Here is a 7,491-nt window from a genome sequence, read left to right as displayed (position 1 = left end):
TCCATCAGTGGCACAGTGGTAGCACTGCTGCTTTGCAGTAAGGAGACCAGGGTTGCATGCAGTTTGCATGTTTTCTTCGTGTCTGTGTGGGTTTTCCTCCGAGGTGCTCCCATTTCCTCCAACTGTCCAAAGCTATGCAGGTTAGATGAACTGGCAGTGCTAAATTGGCCCTTTGTGTGTGTGTGTGTGTATGTGTGTGTGTTTGCCCCGTGATGGACTGGTGCCCTGTTCAAGGTTTGTTCCTGCCTTGTACCCAATACTAGCTGGGATAGGCTCCAGCCAGCCACCCTGGTCTGGATTAAGCGGGTTACCAAATTGCATCTTACTTTACCAGAAACGTTTCAATTAATTTTGTTTCTTCCTATAAGCATATGGTTTATTTAGCCAGGTCCTCCACCACATGAAGTTTGCATGTTCTCCCCGTGTTCTCATGGGTTCCCACTGGGTACTCCAGTTTCTTCCTTTTTTGGTAGTGCGTGTGTATGTGTGTGTGTGTGGTGCCTCTGGGATGAGTGGGTGCTCAGTCTAAGGTTTGTTCCCTCATTGTACCTGATGGTTTATGGGAGAGGCTCAAACTTCCCCACGACCCTTACCAGAATGAAGTGGGTTTAGATGATGGATTGATCTGTGGTAGTGATAAAGATAGTCTGATTGTTATTCTTTTTTTTTGCCCATCTTGCAGATTCCTTTATCTGATAATATTTCAGGGCCCTTTTGTCGCAGCGACAGAGACCTTGGTGGACCTTCATCATATCACAAAGTAACGCTCAACAGCAGCCAATCGTGATGTGCATTTCCTAAAATCAATTTCTGTCATCCTGAATGGTGCAACTGCTTTATTAACTATTGAAATTGGCTTCAGTGATCACAGCATCTGCCACAAAACAAGACAGTTCAACAGAACACTCAGATTAGCAGAAATTTCAAATGATGTATTAAGCAGCCACGGCAGTGGTGAATGGTGGAGGAAATGTTTAGGAAGAAAGTGGTAATGTCTGGTGTTCAACAAGACAGCATGACAGAGAGAAGGCTTTGCTTTGATTTTATTTCCTCTTGTTTATTGTTTGCCAGGATCTAAAGTGTTTCATGCTTTATTTTACAAGGACACAGTGAACAGAAGTTCATTTGGGATTAAACCTTAACTTTGTGAGTGTGGTAGACCATCAAAGATTGTTAATTTGGTAACAGTTTAGTTTAGGTACTGCAAAAATGCATCTGTTACTCATTTACTGTTATGTAACAAGACCTTAAGAAAGACTTCTTTTGGTCATCATAACACTTCTAAAGCATCAGTAGAGTAGTGACTCATCTCTGCAGTGTGGCTCACTAAAGTAACTTCACTTTGGGACAGTTAGGGTGTACTCACGCTAGGTGCGTTTGTCCCATACCATGCCCAAGCGCGATTGCCCCCCCCCCCCCCCCCACTCCCCCGATGGCCTGCACTTAACGTTCTGGGCCTGGCACACTTTAGTCATGACCGTGTGACTTTGTGTAAAACAGAAACAAGATCTGAACACAGAGTGACAGCATACATGTCAAAACAATTTTACTTATTTTGTGGTTGTTTTGGAGTTGTGTAGGGCAGGAAAACACTCTACCCTCTTACGGAGTTATTGAGTGTGCAGCCCAGCATTTTGCTGTTAATCATGCTGCACGTACGAGAGGATTTTTACGGTGACAAATGAGGTTAAGAGAGGAATTTGCAGCCTGTTATGTCAACAACAATTCACATTCATGTGTAAGGTGAGAAGAAAAACCTGTTTTTAACTCAAAAGATATTGAATGAAATCTGACTTGGGGCATCATTGTCTGTTTTCCATGTTTGGGTACATTTAGCGATCACACTGTTCCCGAATGCAACTGCACCGTGTTCGGGACAACCTCTTCCAAGTGGAGTACAGTTGGCCCAGCACGGGGAGATCACACCAGTCAAACAAACTAGACTTTGTGAGGTGAGGACAAACGTGCTCGGGCACAGAACTAATTGCCGGTGTGAGTACACCCTTATAGTTGGCTTAAGTGAGACATACGTCTCTTGATATTGCATACTTCAATATAAGACGGGTGAATCCTTCATAGTAATTTTAGCAGCATATCAACTGCCACACTGCACTGAGGTGAATAGCCACTTTACTGATGCTTTGCAAGTGTCATGATCACCAAAAGAAGCCTTTGTTAAGTTCTTGTTACATAGCAGTTGTCATAAGAAAGGGTCAAAAACATCATCAAGATTTGGGACACCCACCCGTATATTGTTTTTCCTGGCTGCAAAAGTTTGATTAGAAGTAGCACGATGTGCATAGAACAGAGTCCAGAACAGAACTGACTGCATGGAAACAAGATGGCGGTTTTAACTGATCAAACTGGAAATGATGTCATCGGAACCGCAAGTGATGTCTTCATGACCAGAAGGGACATCCTCCTGCCCGGAAGTGTCATCGTCGTCGGTGCTGGGACAGGAAGTGACTTTTCTTGACCAGAAGTGACGTCATTGTCGGCGCCGAAACCAAGTAGAATTTCCTGATACTGGTCTGTAAGAGACTGAGAGAAACGGCACACTCCACCGCCCCCTGGTCTGGCGTATAATTACTATTTTGTCGGCCCTTTAGCTATTTCCCATGCGCACATGTGTGACACAGTAAATGAGTAACACTCAAAGCATTACGTTGTGGGATATGGCCAGCCGTTCATCCCAGCCAATACCCCTATGCCGCCAGGTGGAGCCCTTCTTGCAACATGGAGGTGCCCCAAGTTCCAGCAGGGCATCATGGACAGCGGAGTTTTATATCACAGCCCTGCTGGATACCATGGGGGCCTCCAGGGGACGCTGCAGGGAGGAGCAGGGACTGCTACTTTCCCTATAACTCGGAAGTACTTCCCAGTCATGGGAGCGGAAGAAATTATGTACTTCCGGGATAAAGAAAAAAGAAGAGTTTTGATCTGACCTGGAAGTGCTAGGAAGTCACATTGACTGAGGGTCCGAGATCCCAGCAGTGAGCCGAGTCAGGAGGAAGGGTGACAACGCATCTGGGAGTGGAGGATTGTTAATTGGTTATTGTATTTGTGTATATTTATGAGTATAGTGGAGGGTGCTTGGTGCACATTATGGTCCAAATGAAATTAATTATTGGACTTTTATCTGGTGTCTGGCGTCTGATCTGAGGGTTCAAGGGGATGACAGCGCCCCCTATCTGTCACAACATTTAATTTTATTGTCAAGGTTCAGTGCAGTACAGCATTTGCAGAGAAGCAGAGCAGGTGAGAGGCAGAAGGACAAAGCAGCTGCAGGAGATTCAGAGAGGGTCGAGGGGACAGGGCAGGGTCCGCACCTTCGGTCACTATACTGCCCTACTTTACGTACAAATTAATAGGGTGTGTCATGTGTGACATAAGGGTGGCAGAGTGCAAGGGTGGTGGGTGTTTGGCTGATTGCGATGGGCCAGTGTGGATAAAATCCCAGACCCAGTTTTTGATGCCATTCCATTCCAGGTGTCTGAACATCTTGTGCAGGCAGGAACATGAACAGAATTTGGGGTCATGTCATAAGTAACAGCTTTAAATGAAAGTTATACAGTGGGCCCAGGAGTAGGTGAACTGCCCCAGTGTTGCTTGTAGATCTTCTGCAGCTTCCAGAGAGCTTTTCTTTTTCTTCTTGTTTTTGAGTTAAAGGAAACAGAAAACTGGAAAAACATGTTTGCCTCAGGTTCCCTTTCAGTAAGTTAAGAGGAAGCCACTAAATTAGTAGGAACTCGGCTCTCGCCCACAGCCTTCCCTAGGTATCTTCTCTTTTTTGTTGTATTAAGACCACTTTTATCTCTTTTCCCTTTTTGTTTAGGTTATCAGTATTTATAGTCGGTTCTTTTTTATATTTTTTTCATCTGCTTTCATTATCAGGCAGTTCACTCTTTATACTTCATCTAATTATTTTAAAATGGACTCCTTTGTAAAAAATTTTTACTGTACTGCTGTCTTTCAGTTTTTACTCTTACATACAATGTGAAGAATTTTTTTTTAACCCACCCTCATGCAGGTTCCTCCATTATCTCATGCTTCTGTCATTGTCTCAGTATTTTCCAGTGATATACGCTCACTGAGCAAATGATTAGGAACACCTGCCTATCCATGCTATTATCAAATCAGCCAATTGTGTGGCAGCAACGCAACGCATATTACCATGCAGATGCAGGTCAGGAACGTCCATTAATGTTCATATCAAATGGCAGAATGGGAAAAAAATGTGATCTCAGTGATTTCAACCACCTCATAATTGTTGGTGGCAGACAGGCTGGTTTGAGTATTTCGTTAACTGGGATTTGTACCTGCAACAGCCCCAAGACTTTACTCAGAATGGTGTGAAAAAATGAAAATCTTCCAGTGAGTGTCAGTTTTGTGGACAGAAATGCCTTGTTGATGTGAGAAGTCAGAGGAGAAAGGCTGGACTAGTTCCAGCTGATGGAAAGGCTGCAGTAACTTGGATAGCCACTCTGTATAACTGAAGTGAGCAGAAAAGCATCTCAGAATTTACAAAACATTGAACCTTGGGCTACAAAAACAGAAGAGCATGTCAGGTTCCACTCCTATCAGCCAAGAACAGAAAGCTGAGACTACAGTGGGCACAAGCTCACCAAAACTGGAAAAATGTAGCCTGGTCTGATGAATCTTGATTTTTGCTGAGGCACATAGATGGTAGGGTCAGAGTTTGGTGCCAACCGCATGAATCCATGAACCCAACCTGCCTTATTCAAACATTCCAGACTGGTGGTGGTGCTGTACTTTTGTGGTGAATGTTTTCTTGGCCCACTTTGGCCCCATTAATGCCACTGCCTTTTTGAGTCTTTCTGCAGACCACGTGCATCCCTTCAAGACCACAATTTACAATCTTCGATTGGCTACTTCCAGCATGATAATGCACCATGGCACAAATCAAAAGTGTCTCAAAATGGTTTCATGAACATGACAATGGCTTCAATGTTCCTCAGTGGCCTTCCCAGTCACCAGGGGCCTCATGTATAAATGGTGCATACGCACAAAAAATGTTACGTACGCCCATTACCATGCTTAGCATCAAGATGTGTAAAAACTAAACTTTGGTGTAACACTACACACATTTTCACGGCAGCCTCAGACCATGCATATGCACGTTTCTGCTTAGCTTTGTAAACAGGTGGCACCTAGCATCAAAGCAGTGCTACTGTTTCTGTGTGGTGTCCCTTTCTTTTTTTATATTTGCATCCATGACACTGGATTTATTAAATACACTAAATTTAACTGCATATCGTTAACAAATTTAAAGCACTTGAATGTAATCAATCTGTAACAATATAATGGTGCACGGAATGGCCAAACTATTCCAATTACCATGGCTGCTTTAGCATTGTTAGAAGACATTGCAAATGTAAACATTAGAAGAGAGTGTGTATTTAGAGATCATTGTGATTTCTTGTCCCATGATGATGACTGGCTTCTAAGTCGATTTTGATTTTCAAGAGCTATCCTCTTGGCGCTGTGTGCTGAACTGGCGCCAGCTTTACAAAGGCAGACTTTGAGGAATTGTGTTCACCTTGCTCCTTTGCAAGTTCTATCCACTCTTGTGTCTTTAGCTACAGGAGCGTTTCAAATTGAACTTGCTGACCAATCCGGTATTTCTCAGTCATCAATGAGTCATGCCATGCCAGCTGTATAGGATGGTATTATCCGCTTGTCATCCAGACAGATAAGATTTCCTTACACTGTGGAAGAACAGGCAAACATCAAAGTGTAATTCACAGAAATATTACATTTTCCAAATGTAATCCGAGCCATCACCTGCATGCCCATTGCTATAAAGGTGCCTTCAGAGAATGAATTTGCTTATGTAAATATAAAACATTTCCACTTTATTTTGATGCAAAAATGCATCTCATTAATGCTGTGTGTAAAATATACAGTATAAGTGTCTCACCAATAACTGCAGCAGCTCACTGCTCAAACAGTGTGAGCCTTCAGAATTCCGCCACCTCCTTCAGTGGTGTTGACACTCAGATGGTGGCCTGTGACTCGCCTTTTCACATCGACTTTGATATCTGGCCACTACTTTTTTATTTCGGGCACCATGCGACTTTCTGAACTTGAACTTTTGAGTGCCTTTGCCACGCTGTGGACTCCATCAGTTTCCTTCTGTTGCTTATACCGCTGATTAAGCCACCAAATAGTACATTTTTTCCTTGCCTCCACTTTACTGAGCAGGACCACCATTTCACATTCTCTGAAATTCTTCTTTTTTACACATGCTTTTACCATTGTCTTTTAACAAAACACTGAACGAGAGGGGATATTTGTATTAATTTGCAAATCCAAATACAGTAATCCCTCGCTATATCGCGCTTCGCCTTTTGCGGCTTCACTCCATCGCGGATTTTATATGTAAGCATATTTAAATATAGATTTTTTGCTGGTTCGCGGATTTCTGTGGACAATGGGTCTTTTAATTTCTGGTACATGCTTCCTCAGTTGGTTTGCCCAGTTGATTTCATACAAGGGACGCTATTGGCAGATGGCTGAGAAGCTACCCAACTTACTTTTCTCTCTCTCTCTCTTGCGCTGACTTTCTCTGATCCTGACGTAGGGGGATTGAGCAGGGGGGCTGTTCGCACACCTAGACGATATGGATGCTCGTCTAAAAATGCTGAAAGATTATCTTCATGTTGCTACCTTCTGTGCAGCTGCTTCCTGAAGCGACATGCTGCACGGTGCTTCGCATACTTAAAAGCTCAAAGGGCACGTATTGATTTTTGACTGTTTGTTTTCCTCTGTCTCTGTCTCTCTCTCTCTCTCTCTGCTCCTGACGGAGGGGGTGTGAGCTGCCGCCTTCAACAGCTTTGTGCTGTGGTGCTTCGCATACTTAAAAGCCAAACAGCCCTATTGATTTGTTTGCTTTTCTCTATCTCTCTGACATTGTCTGCTCCTGACGCGCACTCCTTTGAAGAGGAAGATATGTTTGCATTCTTTTAATTGTGAGACGGAACTGTCATCTCTGTCTTGTCATGGAGCACAGTTTAAACTTTTGAAAAAGAGACAAATGTTTGTTTGCAGTGTTTGAATAAAGTTCCTGTCTCTCTACAGTCTCCTGTGTTTCTACGCAAATCTGTGACCCAAGCATGACAATATAAAAATAACCATATAAACATATGGTTTCTACTTCGCGGATTTTCTTATTTCGCGGGTGGCTCTGGAACGCAACCCCCGCGATGGAGGAGGGATTACTGTATGTGAAACTCTGGAATGAGTTGTGGTGGTGCTGTAGGTGTGTTCATATGGGTTAAAATTCAAGTAGATTGGAATTTATAAAGGAGAAGTAAATTGAACTTTGCTTATGCACAGTTTATGCATCTGAATTTTTCTGTGCGTGCGCACAATTCCAATTTTGTCCATATGCCATGTTTTATTGTGAATTCTATGCAAGGCCTTATACATGAGGCCCCTATTCTGAATCCAATAGAACACCTTTGGGAT

Source organism: Erpetoichthys calabaricus, chromosome 4 (genome assembly GCF_900747795.2).
Source record: "Erpetoichthys calabaricus chromosome 4, fErpCal1.3, whole genome shotgun sequence".
Lineage (NCBI taxonomy): Eukaryota > Metazoa > Chordata > Cladistia > Polypteriformes > Polypteridae > Erpetoichthys > Erpetoichthys calabaricus.
This window is presented reverse-complemented; position numbering follows the sequence as displayed.